Genomic DNA, 15,831 nt, shown 5'->3' on the forward strand with positions numbered 1-15,831 from the left:
TGAGGCTTGAGGCCAATTAAATGTAAAGTGTGGTGAGAATAAAAAAATAATCATTAAAAAGTATTAAATTTCCGCGCCAACTTAATATGTAACTTAATTTGTAACCAAAATACTTATGTACTGAAATAATTATTAAATAAATTTTTTAATATTTAATTATGGCTTTATTTAATATATAAATATAAAATAATTAAATTCAATTCAATTAATGAACAGATTTTTGTTAATGTTCTTCGTTATCATATATATTTTGTAGCAAAGTTACGACCATATATCTTATGAAATTAAATTTGCCAAGATTTGATTCGAATAAATACTTTTTACTAATACTCCACAATAATGTCGACTTCATTAATAATGTTGGTTCCGCTACATGATGATGATTTAACACTAAAATATTAAAGATAAGTTAAATTAATTATTATATTAAATAATAAAAAGAAAAGAAGATGAAAAATATTTACTTGATTGATACTGTTATATCTGTCCAACAACATGACTTCAATGTAGGAATTAATGTAATTTCTTACGATAAACTATTAATTAGTGATGAACGTTTTAAGCATAAAGTACTGCATATAAACTTTTAATTTATTCATTTTCCATTCTAAAATTAAAATTCATTTTATTAAATATTTGATTAAGTAGTTCTGTAGACTGTTGTCTAGGTTGCATGTTACTAAAGAAAGTTAAATATCAATTTTTTAATAAACATGAGTTACCTTAATTTTTGTAAGCATTGTTTGAAATCATTAATTTTAACCATTAATACAGGATAACGTAAATGAGCTTTAATTATTTTAAAAATTACTGAGTACCACTCATCAACATCTTCTTGTGGTAAATTATATACGTCTAAAGTGCGATCTGAAATTCCATTTTCAATATATTTTTGCTCTATTGACTTAAAATCACTGAAATATAAATAAATAAACTTATTAATAAAAATTACCAACAATAACGCCTTATATGGCTACGAGTATTGCTACTAAATTTATTTACTGCGTTTTAATTTTAGTAGATTATCAAATCATTTACTTATTATTTTCATTTATTTATTATCAATATTACGTGAAATAAATTTCGTTAAACTATCTAAATTATTTTATTTATGATTATTTTATTGAATTTTTTAGTTGTTTACTTTTTTTTTTTTTTTTTACTATCTCAATTACGAATTTTTTTATTAAGTAACATTATATTTTATTTAATTAAGATTTTTAATTTAAATCATTCTTTTATGTTTCTGAAAATGAATAAAAAAATAATACGATTCCTCTATCACATAAAAATGAAAAATTTCAATAATTTAAACTCTTTTTTTCTAAGAAGTAGAAATTTCATTAATTAATTTGTAAACAAACGAATAATTATTTTTTTTTTTTATCATAAAAAATTTCATCATTTAAAATTTGTTTTAGATCGAAAATCTGTTTCAAATCTAAAGGGGATCGCCCATTTTAATTTTTTACCAAAAACAAAACACTATCAAAGTAACAATGACTACTGTTAAAATTGTTCCCATCGCCATTTTATAAATACAATTTTTTTATATGCAATCGATTATTTTTTTATTTATTCAATTCGTCTATTATTTAATTATATTAATAAACTGTAATAAATATGACATCTTGGGCTGCTATTTCATTTGTTGAAGTTTTAAAAAGGATACAAGATTTTGATATTTGTATTGACGATGGAACATTGAAACCGAAAGGCGATCCAATCTGGAAAGAAATTTGCGCTGTTTGGAAACTTGACTCTGGAAAATATCTAAAGACTCCAATTTCTTTGTATTTTGATTGTCGTCAAAATAGAAATGATATTTTCAATTTGTATCAACAAGGACGAAATTCAAATTTTGCAGAGACAATTGAAAATGAAACTACTTCCTCCAAGGATAGTGAAAGTTCACGTCAAATTAGTGAGTGTGAAGATCAAGATCCTGATTTTACTATTCACCCACAAGAAAAAAATCCAAGAAAAAGAAGGTTAATTAATTTTAATATTATTTTAAGTAAAGAACAGTGGTTGAAAATAAAACCGATTGAAAAAACTGACCGCAATAAAAAAAAGTATCACGCCTTAAATAAGGGTTGGGCTGATATTATTTCAGAAATTATTTATCTAGATCAAAAATTACCTTGTGCATATAGTTTCAAAAGTCAAAAAATTTATAAACTTGATAGTAATGACAATGAAGAAAAATTTATAATCAAATTTGATGGTTCGTGCGCTGATAAGCTTTGTAACGCTGCAATTTATGGAGAATGTGTGTTTCAATTTTGTGAAGATAATGACGTTTCAATGACAATCTTTACGCTGAACACCAAAAAAATTCCACATTCGAAAAAAAGGCATGTCTCTGGAGATCGTAGACGAGAATTCGAAGAGGAGCTAGAATTCAAAAAAACTGAAATTTTTAATGCAAGATTAATCAATAAATTTCAAAAATATCGTGATGACCCAGCTCCTATTATCCCGAATAGACCTGTTTTGAATCAAATACGCCACCAAGGTAAAAAGAAACGCCTTGGAGTAATTGGAAACGTTTGGGAGTCTTTTAAAAATTTAAAAAATAATGACGTTCAATTTCGACCAATTATCAAACAAATCGGATTTGATAAATTTTTCGTCATTTATTGGACTCCCGAACAAATTGACGTATACAATGATTTATTAAAATTAAATCCAATTGTATCCATTGATGCAACTGGAAGTATTGTTCGGAAAATAGCTGCTGCAGAAGACTATTTTAATGGCCCAATATTTTTGTACCAAATCGTCACTTATATTGGTTCCTTAATCGTTCCAATATGTCAAATGCTCTCTGAACGTCATGATACAAAAATTATAGAATTTTGGCTCAGAGAGTTGATTTCAACAAAAGCGAAAATTCCACTAGAAATCGTTACAGATATGTCTGAAGCATTGCAAAACGGAATATGCTTAGCCATGAATAATATGACCTACAAGCAGTATCTATCAAACTCCTATTTATATTTGATGGGAAAAAGCAAACTTTTACCACGACCTTTCCTACGCGTAGATATTGCCCATTTGATACATTCGGTATCAAGATTCAAGTGTTTTTCGTCAGCTAAATTTGTTGTGAAGGACTTTTACTTGCGAGCAATTGGTCTCATGACTACGATGGAAACTCTCGAGGTCATCGAAAAGTCAATGAGAGCATTATTGAAAATATGCCAAAACGAATATGGCTGCAAAGAAGAAATAAAGTGGATCCTGGGAAAAATTGAAACATTTAAATTTGATGACAGCATTAATTATAAAAAGATAAAAAATGACGGTACTTGTAAAGAGAAAAAATCTTGTGAACATCATGTACCTTGTCATGATGATGATGATGATGATGATGATGATGATGATGATGATAAAAATGATGATGAAATTAATTTAAATGAATCGAATGATGAAAATTCACCACCTTATTTCGATTTGCTAGATTATGTTAAAAACCTTGTTCAAGCAAATAATAATGCACATTCAAGTATCTCAGTAAATTTTGATGACGCTAATCCATATTTATTACCAAGCATTTTAACAGGATTACAGCGCTTATTTAGTAAGTTTCCTGCTTGGACAAATGTAATGGTTTCGCATTACGGATCAGAAAATTTAGTAGCAACATCAGCCCGTTCCGAAAATTATTTTAAAAACATCAAAGATCACGTTTTAACTGATCGTCAACCATGTCGAGCAGACATGTTTGTAATAGAGCATGTAAACCAAATTAAAAGTAAAATAATTGAAGCAAGAGCTGCTTATGACAAGCAGCAAATGACTGTAAAAACAACTAATATCAATAAAAAGAAAAAAATTAATAAAAAAAACGATAACTCTGTTTTAAATTTTGAGGAAAATTGGAGAAACAAAATCGGAATGAACAATAAAATTGAAGAACATATCGGATTGGATTCCACTGAATATGAAAATCTAATGGAAGAATTCAAAGGAAGCAGTGTAAGTAGTGATGAAGGTCAAATCTTTGAAAACCTGCCAACGAACAAAGACTTGAATTCACATGATGATGATGATGATAATTTAAGTCTTCTACCTAACTTAGAAGATGATGATGATAATTTAAGCCTTCTACCTAACTTAGATGATGATGATGATAATTTAAGCCTTCTACCTAACTTAGATGATGATAATGATTTCAGTCTTCCAGCTAATCCAAAACATCAATCTACTCCAAAAACATTTAATGATGCATCAGAAGATTTAAATGTTTCACTTAAAGAAAATTCAGAAAATAATTTTTCTGTTGTGTTTAATTCTAAATCGACTAGTTTTCAATTAAAAGAGATAAAATTTCCAATTAAACGTAAAAATATTTCTGAAGATGTTCCGAGTCAACCAATAAAACGAGGAAGATATCTTACACCATTTCCGGAAGTGCAGATTTTCCATAACAACGTAGCAGTCAAAAATGTAAATAAAAGAAAAACAAAAAAAAAAGAAATGATACAAAATGGTAATATAGCAGGGCCTTGTAAAGTTGGCAATGTAAAACTATCATTTTTAAATACTTGCCCATTTGATAGTCTCACAGAAATTCTGTCTTTTGCGTACGTTAACTATAAAAATTTTCGAAATTTCGTCGACGTTCAAACTATCAAGTCAAATTATTTTTCAGCTTTGGTTACGTATGCTGGATCTGGTGCTACGTCAGAATTTTATAAAGAAAGAATGACAATTCTACGCAGTATGTACCCTGAAAATAATAACTTGATTAATTGTGAAGATGATGTAAATACTTTATATCAAAGATTAATGATTAATTATGAATCTGTTACCGAAAAAATACTTTGTACTTCGTGTAAATATTCTGAAGTAAAAAAAAAGTCAGTGCTAAATATTGGTGCCAAATTAATATGGAATTGTGGATTTTCTTATTTAGAACAGAGCATTGTCGAATCGCTTCAAGAAAAAATATTATATTGCAGAAACTGTCGAAAAATCATGGCGAAACGATCGATAGACATTTTTTCATATTTATACTTGGATATCAATCATTTTTACGAAAAATCAGTATTTTTTTCTGAAAAAAACAAGCAACCGTTATCATCAACTAACTTAAAGGACATTCCAACGACCTTGAATATCAGTAATAAAAAATATTTACTTACTGGTGTCATCGAATTTAAGCCAGCAACTAGGAAGGATGGTTTGGGCCATTATATCGCTTATACACGATCGATCAAAAACTGTTGGACGAAATTGGATGATACGATGAAAGGTCCCATCAAATGTCCTAAATTACTACCTGACGTAAGAATTGCAGCATTATTTTATGTTTTAACTTAACAAGGTTTTTATAATGACCCTCAAGTTAGCAGACAATTAGTAATTTTTGAATTTTTTTTAAACAAATAAACGACAAAAAAAAATATGCATATTTAAAAAAAACTATCAGTGCAATTTTTTTAAATATTTTTTTTTTTTATTTATTGTTTTTAAAAAAAATAAAAAATTATTAGACGCTGGCTAACTTCAGTATCATGTCTTTGTAATCAAAATTTACAAACTAACCTGTTCAATTAGAAACATTTATAATACTCATTTTAGGAAACCAATGTAAAGTTATCATTTATATTAAAAATTTTACTTCATTATTAATTAATAATAAAATTATTTATAGATTAAAACATTTATTCTTTATTTAAATATTTGTTTACATATGTATTTATTTACATTTGAATTCCACGAAACTATTTTCTTAAGCTTTACACACATGTAGAAGCGGAGATCATCCACTGGCATCTTACGTTCGGTACTCATGTACGCTACTGTCGCACCTTCTTTCAGCCCAGCTGTGACATCATAAATTAATTAAAATTAGCATAATAATTAAAATTTCAATTTTCAGTTTATTTTCGACAATAATAATGATTCTCATTGTATTTCATTAGTGATTATGGACGAATTTTAATTAAGTTTCGTTTCAGCTGCTCTGCTAACACCTCTGTGAACTTAGCAGCTAAAAAATAATTTTTTAAATTTTTTTATAAACAATTCGATTGTCCGTCAATCTTTCATATGATTTTTTATTTGTCCGATGATTGATTATTTTAAAAAAATTAATTAAATTTTTATTCTTAAGATAGCACTTACTCTCGCTAAGCGATTGGCTTTTGTTTTTAATTTGATAGATTAATTTTTTTTATTGATAGTCCGATTAATAACATATGTTGTAATATTACTTGTCCGGTTGTTTTTCTATTTGAAATTAAGTTTTTTGAGGAATGAATATTTTAAGTAGTCCGTCCAAAGTTAAAATTTAATTAGCCTGAGGCCGCAATCAATAATTAATTATTGATGCCAAAAAATTTTAAATTAAATTGCAATTACAATTAATTTTTTTCTATTCTTTTCACACTTTGAATTTGATTGGCCTGAAGTCTCATACAATAATTACTTGTTGATGCCATAAAATTGTTAATTAAAATTACAATTACAATTAATTTTTTTTTTATTCTCTCCATACTTTGAATTTTATTGGCCTAAAGCTTCAATCCATAATTAATTACTACTGCCAAAAAATTTTAAATTACATTTTGAATACAATTAATTTTGTTTTATTCTCTGTACGTTTTAAATTTAATTGGTCTGAGGCCTCAATCAATAAGTAATTATTAATGCCAAAAAATTCTATATTAAATTGTAATTACAATTAATTTTTTTCGATTCTGTCCACATTTTAAATTATTTATTAATTCCGGGAAAATCTAAATTATATATAATTAACAATTAACTTTTTTTTATTCTCTCCACACTTTAAATCTAATTAGTCTGAGGCCTCAATCAATAATTAATTACTAATGCCGAAAAATTCTAAATAGAGTTTTGATTACAATTGATTTTTTTTTATTCTCTCCACACTTTAAATCTAATTAGTCTGAGGCATCAATCAATAATTAATTACTTATGCCGAAAAATTCTAAATAGAGTTATGATTACAATTAATTTTTTTTATTCTTCACAATTTAAATTTAATTGGTCTGAGACCTCAACCAATAATTAATTAATAAGGCCGAAAAATTCTGAATTACATTTTGATTACAATTATTTTTTTTTTATTCCGTCCTCACTTTGAATTTAATTGGCTTCAGGGCTTAAGCAATAATTAATTATCATTTTTGAAATGTTTTAAATTAAAATTTAATAACAAAAAATTTTTGAATTGACCTGATGCCAATGCCAAAAAATTCAGAACTAAATTTTGATGACAGTTATTTTTTTTTGTTTCGTCCACACTTAAAATTTAATTGGCTACAGGCCTCAATGAATAATTAATTATTATTTTCGCAAAGTTTTAAATTAAAATTTAAATACGATAACTTTTTTTTTATTCCGTCCACTCTTCAAATTTAATTGTAGTTAGGCCCCGAACTATAATTAATTATTAATGCTAACAAATTCTAAACTAAATATTATTTACAAGTAATTTTTTTTTTATTCCCTCCACACTTTGACTTTAATCGCCCTGAGGCCTTATACGATAGTTAACTATTATTTCCGAAAATGTTTAAATTAAAATTTCATTACAACAATTTTTTATTTTATTCTCTCCACACTTTGAATTTAATCGCCCTAAGACCTCATACGATAATTAATTATTATTTCCGAAAATGTTTAAATTAAAATTTAATTACAATTATTTTTTTTTTTTATTCCGTCCACACTTTGAATTTAATTGGCTTCAGGCCTCAAGCAATAATTAATTATTAGTTTCGAAAAGTTTTAAATTAAATTTAATTACAATAATTTTTTTTTATTCTCTCCACACTTTGAATTTAATTGGTCTGAGACCTCAACCAATAATTAATTAGTAATGCCGAAAAATTCTGAATTAAATTTTGATTACAATAATTTTTTTTTTTATTCTCTCCACACTTTGAATTTAATTGCCCTGAGGCCTCATACGATAATTGATTGTTAGATTCGAAAAGTTTTAAATTAAAATGTAATTACAATTATTTTTTCATTTTATTCTCTCCACACTTTGAATTTCATTGCCCTGAAGCCTCATACGATAATTAATTATTATTTCCGAAAATGTTTAAATTAAAATTTAATTACAATTATTTTTTTTTTTTTATTCCGTCCATACTTTGAATTTAATTGGCTTCAGGCCTCAAGCAATAATTAATTATTAGTTTCGGAAAGTTTTAAATTAAAATTTAATTACAATAATTTTTTTTTTATTCTCTCCACACTTTGAATTTAATTGCCCTGAGGCCTCATACGATAATTGATTATTATTTCCGAAAATGTTTAAATTAAAATTTAATTACAATTATTTTTTTTTTTTATTCCGTCCATACTTTGAATTTAATTGGCTTCAGGCCTCAAGCAATAATTAATTATTAGTTTCGGAAAGTTTTAAATTAAAATTTAATTACAATAATTTTTTTTTTATTCTCTCCACACTTTGAATTTAATTGCCCTGAGGCCTCATACGATAATTAATTATTATTTCCGAAAATGTTTAAATTTAAATTTAATTACAATTATTTTTTTTTTTTATTCCGTCCACACTTTGAATTTAATTGGCTTCAGGCCTCATACGATAATTAATTATTATTTCGGAAAATGTTTAAATTAAAATTTAATTACAATTATTTTTTTTTTTTTATTCTGTCTACACTTTGAATTTAATTGGCTTCAGGCCTCAAGCAATAATTAATTATTAATCTCGAAAAGTTTTAAATTAAAATTTAATTACAATAATTTTTTTTTTATTCTCTCCACACTTTGAATTTGATTTGCCTGAGACCTCAACCAATAACTAATTATTAGCTTCAAAAAGTTTTAATTTAAAATTTAATTACAATATTTTTTTTTTTTTATTCTTTCCACACTTTGAATTTAATCGCCCTGAGACCTCATACGATAATTAATTATTATTTCCGAAAATGTTTAAATTTAAATTTAATTACAATTATTTTTTTTTTTTATTCCGTCCACACTTTGAATTTAATTGGCTTCAGGCCTCAAGCAATAATTAATTATTAGTTTCGAAAAGTTTTAAATTAAAATTTAATTACAATAATTATTTTTTATTCTCTCCACACTTTGAATTTAATTGGTCTGAGACCTCAACCAATAATTAATTAGTAATGCCGAAAAATTCTGAATTAAATTTTGATTACAATAATTTTTTTTTATTCTCTCCACACTTTGAATTTAATTGGTCTGAGACCTCAACCAATAATTAATTAATAATGCCGAAAAATTCTGAATTAAATTTTGATTACAATAATTTTTTTTTTTATTCTCTCCACACTTTGAATTTCATTGCCCTGAGGCCTCATACGATAATTAATTATTATTTCCGAAAATGTTTAAATTAAAATTTAATTACAATTATTTTTTTTTATTCTCTCCACACTTTGAATTTAATTGGTCTGAGACCTCAACCAATAATTAATTAATAATGCCGAAAAATTCTGAATTAAATTTTGATTACAATAATTTTTTTTTTTATTCTCTCCACACTTTGAATTTCATTGCCCAGAGGCCTCATACGATAATTAATTATTATTTCCGAAAATGTTCAAATTAAAATTTAATTACAATTATTTTTTTTTTTTATTCCGTCCATACTTTGAATTTAATTGGCTTCAGGCCTCAAGCAATAATTAATTATTAGTTTCGGAAAGTTTTAAATTAAAATTTAATTACAATAATTTTTTTTTATTCTCTCCACACTTTGAATTTAATTGGTCTGAGACCTCAACCAATAATTAATTAATAATGCCGAAAAATTCTGAGTTAAATTTTGATAACAATAATTTTTTTTTTTTATTCTCTCCACACTTTGAATTTTATTGCCCTGAGGCCTCATACGATAATTAATTATTATTTCCGAAAATGTTTAAATTAAAATTTAATTACAATTATTTTTTTTTTTTATTCCGTCCATACTTTGAATTTAATCGCCCTGAGGCCTCATACGATAATTAATTATTATTTCCGAAAATGTTTAAATTAAAATTTAATTACAATAATTTTTTTTTATTTTCTCCACACTTTAAATTTAATTGCCCTGAGGCCTCATACGATAATTAATTATTAGATTCGAAAAGTTTTAAATTAAAATGTAATTACAATAATTTTTTTTTCATTCTGTCCACACTTTAAATTCAATTGGCTACAGGCCTCAATCAATAATTAATTATCATTTTTGAAATGTTTTAAATTAAAATTTAATTACAAAAAATTTTTTTTATTCCGTCCACACTTTGAATTTAATCAGCTTCACGCCTTAATTAATAATTAAGTATTGATACCGAGAATTTCTGAATTAAATTTTAATTACAATAATTTTTTTTTTATTTCGTCGACTTTTCAAATTTAATTGCACTGAAGCCCCGTACAATAATTAATTATTAATGCTGACAAATTCTATACTTAATTTTAATTATATTAATTTTTTTTCTTATTCTCTACACGCTTTAAATATAATTACAAGATTACGTGATTGTAGATTGATGCACTCCAATTATCTTGAACAATCGGGTGTTGAAATAATTATTGTTTTTTCTTGTAACATTTAAGCTCCATTTACTATCTGCAATTAATAATCAAATGTTTTAGTTATTAACAATCACATTAAAAAAAAATTGTAATTACATTTTTATATTACATTATTTGTAGTAAACATTATATAGACAGAGATCTGAAAGTATCAATTAAACATTGGGGATTAAATTTTTACAGTAAAATATTAAACGAAAAATGTTCAAAATTATTATATTTAAATTTTTAATTTTTTTTGCCAACATGCGTTTTAAAAAAAATTTTTTTTTTTTCAATTCATAGCGGTAAAATAATATTTTCCATGCCGCACTAATTTTAGCCGCTATTATAAATGGACCACATGTTTATTTATTGTAACTGATTAAATGTTAAAACTTTAATAATTTTTTTATTTATTTATTTGGATTTAATAGTATTCTTACTTCTCAAAAATATGCCATAACTTTCAACTGTCATAGTCGTATTGAAATTTTATTAATTAATTAATAAACAATCAAAACCTCAAATGAAAAAAGGACAACTTAGTCGTAATTTCGTTTATATATATAATTTTAAAAAATTACTTACAGATGATGTCTATTATGAGTTAATTGAAATTTGTCGAATAAATTTTAGCCTGAAAAATTTTCAAATTAGAATTATAAAATTTACATGACGATTTCGCTGGAAGTTTCTTTCCAAATTTTGTTTAACTCCCAATTGATATCAACTGTAAGTATTTTTTTTTTTAAACCTATATCCAAGCAAAATTACGACTACGTTGACTGTTTTTTAATTAATGCTTTAGTTGTTTTTTAATTTATTAATAAAATTTTGATACGCTTGTGACAGTTGAGTTATTTAATATTTATAAAAAGTGAGAGGCACTGTCTGAAAATGGCCTTAAATATGATATATTGTCAGATGTAAAATTAAAAAACTTACTTCCATTAAGTAATACATTCCCCGAATGGTATCGAAAACTTTTCTCAACATTAAATGTTATTTTTTTTTTCATCTTTTATTGGACCAGTGGTCTGATTGAGTATTCAATCATTTCCCCCAAAAATTCATCATCACCCTACAAATAAAATTTTAATTATGATCATTGTTGATAAGCCTTCCGAAAATAATGATAATCAAAACAAACCTGTAATGTTATTAAATCAGCCGACTTAGGCATTATTAGCATCATGATGTTACCATAAAGTTGAAATTGTTCCAGGATCCTTCAAGTAAATTTATTTACTAGTCATGTTGTCACGATAAACAATGCAGTGATTGTTCACCTGTTCGAAAAAAAACGCAATTAAAGACAACTGAATAGTATAAGATATTAAAATAATTCGTCGATTTAATTGTGTATCTATTATTTGCGTGGTTATTAAGCATACCTGAGTAACATAGAATATATGTAAGCATATATGATTTTATAAACTTCGGCAATAACCTTTTTATTTTTTACTACATTATTTGTTTACAAAAATTTTATTTTTTTTGCAATAACCGCAAATAATATTAATACATTCAATTAAAAAATAATTGTAAACATTAAAAACTAACCTCTTTCAATAGCAATACTCCAATTATCCATTTCATAAAACCAATGTAACTTTATCGGTGTCATTGTTATCGATTTCAATAATTATAAATTATCAATCGATACTAATTTTATCGTACAATAAATAACAATTTATATGTATTAACTTATACGTACATATATTTATTTATTTAAATATTTGTTTATATTTGTATTCTACACGACTATTTGTTTAGGCTCGACACACATGTAAAAATTCTCAGCGACTTATGTTCGTACTCATGCACTCGACTTCCCCCACCCCCGATCTGCCCCCACTACCGACCTATGACGTCACATGATAATTAAATGTGCATCGTAATTATGATTTCAATTTATTAGCATTAAATTTGAATATTTCGCTAAATAAATCATTGCTCTCGATAGAAAAAAAGGGGAGCAATTTAATGACGGCGATAAATATTAAAAATAAAGTTTATTAATTGAGTTATACACAAAATTAGTTTTGTATTTTTAATCGACGATAATTAATTAAATATTGTTTTTACGACTGGAGCAATTTTTGATTCTGAAAGAGCATTTAGAGAGCAATTTTTTGGTATATTCGGAATGTCCAAAAATCAAACTTGCGCGCTAACTTAATTGTGGTAAGTAGTAGTTATTCTTTTGGGGAGTTCTACAACCCGATAATATCGTGATCTGCAGTACTCGGCAGTCGGTAAGTAAGCGTGTGTATGATAAATCTGTGGTCGATAAATCAACATGCAAGAATAATTATTGTAGCTGATGTGGAAATCATCCTTACCGTCTAAGAGTTGATAGAAAGGGTAAGTAGGTGCTCCCCACCACCGGTTTTTTAAAAATATGCAATAACTTCCGACTGTCATAAACGTGTTGAAATTTTATTAATTTATTAAAAAAAAAAATTGAAACCTTAATTGAGAAAGAGACAACGTAGTTGTAACTTTATTGAGATATAGAATTTGGAAAAAAATAACTTACAGGTGTTATCAATGAGAAGTTAAACGAAATCCGTTAAATTAAAGCCTTTAAAACTTGAAAATTCGAATTATAAAATTAATGTCGAGATTCAAGTAAGATTTATTCAACAAATTTTGTTTAACTTCCAATTAATATCAAGTGTAAGTAATCTTTTTTGAATCTACATCTCAGCGAAATAACGACTACGTTGTCATTTTTTGAATTGATGCTTTAATTTTTTTCTAATTGATTCGTAAGATTTTGATACGAACGTGGGAGTTGAAAGTCATTAAAATTGTTAAAAAGTGAAAATCACTGTCTGTGAATGGCCTAACAAACAAAAAAATTAGAATGGGGAGTCACTAGTGTCTCAATTAACGAGACGGCTATAATTGACTTCATGTGGTGTGATTTATCAAAAAAGCTATCGAATATATAAAATTTCTACTGTTGCTACACTGGCGTTCAATTGCGATGGGAAAAAGAATTTATTTTCATTTATAAAACTATCCTTAGGCAGCAATTGTTTGTTTAGGATGATTAAATTTTAAATATTAGAAGAGTTATATTAGATAGAATTCTTCTTCATAAGATTCAAAACTAATGCCGATTGTTTATAATTTTATGAATCCTTCAATTCGTTGTAACTGCATACACACGAACAGACCGAAAGAGTTCGATGGAGCTAAAAATGAAATCTGATGTTTTTCATTGTTGTTTATGAACGTCCAAGTTGATGAGCATAAGATTGTATAACCTTGGTTACCACTATTTATATTCGTATCCACCTTCAAATTCATTTCATTATCAATATCCATCCTAACGTCTGTCTCCATATCCATGTTGAAATCTATTTCATCATCGATATCCATCCTATCGTCCGTCTTCGTATCCATTTTCAAATCTATTTCACTATCAATATCCATCCGATCATCCGTCTCTGTATCCATGGTCAAATCTATTTCATTATCAATATCCATACTAACGTCCGCCTCCGTATTCACAGCTATGTCTGTATCTACGTCTCTATGCGTACCCCAATCGATATTTGTATCATTCAAATCCATATCAATATCCATGAGCATATCCATAGTATTCTCTTTTTTATAATCGTGAATTCTCTATTTCTTCTGACCTTGTGCAGCAAATTCGTAAAAGCTGTGAATTTTATATTTCTCCTTATCGTATAGGTCGGATTTTTTATTTTACCGTATCGTATTTGATGAATCTTTCATTACAGTGATTTTTATATATCTCCTTATCCTAGGCAGCAAATTCGAAAAAACAGTGGATTTTCTATTTCTCCTTATTATAGAGGTCTGATGTTTAATTTTAACGTATCGTATTTGATAAAATTTTCTTAAAAGTGATTTTTATAATTCTTCTTATCCTCTGCCGCAAATTCATCAAAGCCGTAAATTTTATATTTCTCCTTATTGTATAAGTCGGATTTTTTATTCTACCGTATCGCATTTGATGAATCTTTCATTAAAGTGATTTTTATATATCTCCTTATCCTAGGCAGCAAATTCGAAAAAACAGTGGATTTTCTATTTCTCCTTATTGTAGAGGTCTGATTTTTAATTTTAAGGTATCGTATTTGATAAGTTTTTCTTAAAAGTGATTTTTATAATTCTCCTTATTCTAGGCAGCAAATTCGTAAAAACAGTGGATTTTCTATTTCTCCTTATTGTAGAGGTCTGATTTTTAATTTTAACGTATCGTATTTGATAAGTTTTTCTTAAAAGTGATTTTTATAATTCTCCTTATCCTCTGCCGCAAATTCGTCAAAGCAGTGAATTTTATATTTCTCCTTATTGTATAAGTCGGATTTTTTATTCTACCGTATCGCATTTGATGAATCTTTCATTAAAGTGATTTTTATATATCTCCTTATTCTAGGCAGCAAATTCGTAAAAACAGTGGATTTTCTATTTCTTCTTATTGTAGAGGTCTGATTTTTTATTTAAACGTATCGTATTTGATAAATTTTTCATAAAAGTGATTTTTATATTTCTCCTTATCTAATGTAGCAAATTCGTCAAAGCAGTCAATTTCATATTTCTCCCTATCATTCATTTCGAATTATTTATTTTAACTTATTGTATATATACAATAAGGAGAAATAGAAAATTCACTGTTTTTTTGAATTTGCTGCCTAGGATAAGGAGAAATATAAAAATCACTCTCATGAAAGATTTATCAAATACGACTCGTTGAAATAAAAAATCCGAATTAAACGATAGGGAGATCGAAATATAAAATTCACTGCTTTGACGAATTTGCTGTATAGGTTAAGGAGAAATATAAAAATAACTTTTATGAATAATTTATTAAATACGATAGGGTGACATAATAAATTCGACCTATACAATAAGGAGAAATATAAAATTTACGGCTTTGATGAATTTGCGGCAGAGGATAAGAAGAATTATAAAAATCACTTTTAAGAAAATTTTATCAAATACGATACGTTAAAATTAAACATCAGACCTCTATAATAAGGAGAAATAGAAAATCCACTGTTTTTTCGAATTTGCTGCCTAGGATAAGGAGATATATAAAAATCACTGTAATGAAAGATTCATCAAATACGATACGGTAAAATAAAAAATCCGACCTATACGATAAGGAGAAATATAAAATTCACAGCTTTTACGAATTTGCTGCACAAGGTCAGAAGAAATAGAGAATTCACGATTATAAAAAAGAGAATACTATGGATATGCTCATGGATATTGATATGGATTTGAATGATACAA

At 26.4% G+C, this 15,831-nt stretch overlaps 1 long non-coding RNA gene across 1 annotated transcript; it reads right to left on the reverse strand.

Moving 5' to 3' along the window:
• Nucleotides 1–154: 154 nt before the first annotated feature.
• Nucleotides 155–2,397, reverse strand: LOC130672360 (uncharacterized). The gene is made up of 5 exons (XR_008990691.1): nt 2,144–2,397; nt 1,003–1,954; nt 723–914; nt 465–607; nt 155–390 (listed from the first exon to the last, which is right to left on the reverse strand). It is a non-coding gene; the product is annotated as an uncharacterized LOC130672360 (long non-coding RNA).
• Between the last annotated feature and the right edge of the window lie 13,434 nt (nt 2,398–15,831).

This window comes from Microplitis mediator, chromosome 7, assembly GCF_029852145.1.
Source record: "Microplitis mediator isolate UGA2020A chromosome 7, iyMicMedi2.1, whole genome shotgun sequence".
Lineage (NCBI taxonomy): Eukaryota > Metazoa > Arthropoda > Insecta > Hymenoptera > Braconidae > Microplitis > Microplitis mediator.